We start from the raw sequence: 1,492 nt of genomic DNA, 5'->3' as shown, positions 1-1,492 counted from the left end.
CCAACACATCTGTCTCCTCTCCTGCAATCAAGCACACAAGAAGACACAAACAGAGAAATAACAAGAGTGAATATGTGGCTGAGAGACTACAGGCAGAAGCTTGAAGACTGACTGATCTGCAGCCACTCCCCAATTCCCCAAAAGACTTAACAAAAAAAAAAAGGTGAAACATTTTAAATCCTGACATTTGATTTATAATCACAATGATGGACCTTAATTTTCTAAATCATTTTAGGAACCCTTCTATCTTATTGTAGAAAGACCCAAATTACAGCTAGTAAATGCAAAATTGCTTTCCAGGTCTAAAGCAGCCTGATGATCAGCCAATTATCCATTAATGTAACGACTGTTGTTTGAGCCTTTATGAAGTGAAACGCAAAACATTACAAAGATGATATTTCAAACTGTGATGTTAAAAGGTAAGTGTAGCAGTATGGCCTGGGGACCATGAATGCACCACATAAGTGCCTGTTTCCCATTGGCTCTGGAGCCAGCTGACATCATATAAAGGCGCCTCACTGACCCATCTGACATCACGTTGTTTGCCTTCTGGTCTAATTTCCGATCGGTGCTGTACATTGGGTAAGAGGAGTTTTTACTATCTCATTGAACGTGTTGTTTAAAGTAACTTATTTCCTGTCGCCATGCAACAGCTGCGCACAAATGCGCTCGTGAATACTGTATGAAGGACACTCGATCTCTCTCCTGGTAGGAAGTTTCTCCCATTTTCTGTGCGTTAGTTAGCTTAGCTTTAGCTTAACCTCCGTTGTTTTAATAGGTTGCCCGTAGCAGTTTGCCTGGTCTCCCCAGTTATAGGAGCTACATTTCATGGGCTCAAGTGGTAAGTTTAATGTCCGTTTTTCTTGGTTTTAAATTGAACTTTTTAACATTATTTATTCTTGTTCAGACGCTGCTGTTTGCCCTTTATGAGCTTTTTGCCCGTTGTCCCACATCGGATTTGTTTGTGACACCCAGCTTCAGCTGACACTTGCGCTGGTGCTGCTCTGCGTGCGTCCAGTCTTCTTCTGTGGCCCTGTTGGTTCATCTCGGCTTCAGGACGGAACATTGAATGCACTAAACTTACTGCTGCTGGACGACCACCTGTTAACCTGGGTATATGTGTGTATGTAAATTGAACGTTTTCTAATTTCTTGTTTGTGACTGGGCTGTAGCCAGCTCTTGGTGTTGGTGGTGGTCCTTCTGGTTTGTGGTGCACTATTTTTTTTTCTTATTTGATGCTATGTTGTTTGTGTTTTTGTTTAGGCCAATACTCTGTTCTCCCTGCAATCCCAGAGTTGAGCTGTCGAACTGTCTAGCGTGTGTGTGAATGATTGTGGTTTTTAACACAATTTATATTTTTAATCAGATATAACAATAAAATATTGTTAAACTGCAGGAAATTGTCTGTGTGCCTTAAAGGTAATTTTAAAATGGGGCTATTGCAATAAATTTTAAACATTTTCTACGACACACATGCTGCCACATAAGTTTA

At 40.6% G+C, this 1,492-nt stretch overlaps 1 long non-coding RNA gene across 1 annotated transcript; it reads left to right on the top strand.

Moving 5' to 3' along the window:
- The first annotated feature begins 546 nt into the window (after positions 1-546).
- Positions 547-1,274, top strand: LOC112450721. Its single transcript, XR_003039382.2, has 4 exons — positions 547-582; positions 654-708; positions 779-841; positions 976-1,274. It is a non-coding gene; the product is annotated as an uncharacterized LOC112450721 (long non-coding RNA).
- The last annotated feature ends 218 nt before the right edge of the window (positions 1,275-1,492 follow it).

The sequence above is a fragment of the Kryptolebias marmoratus genome, linkage group LG7 (assembly GCF_001649575.2).
Source record: "Kryptolebias marmoratus isolate JLee-2015 linkage group LG7, ASM164957v2, whole genome shotgun sequence".
NCBI lineage: Eukaryota > Metazoa > Chordata > Actinopteri > Cyprinodontiformes > Rivulidae > Kryptolebias > Kryptolebias marmoratus.
The sequence above is the reverse complement of the archived record's forward strand: the minus strand, read 5'-3'. Positions and strand labels throughout refer to the sequence as shown.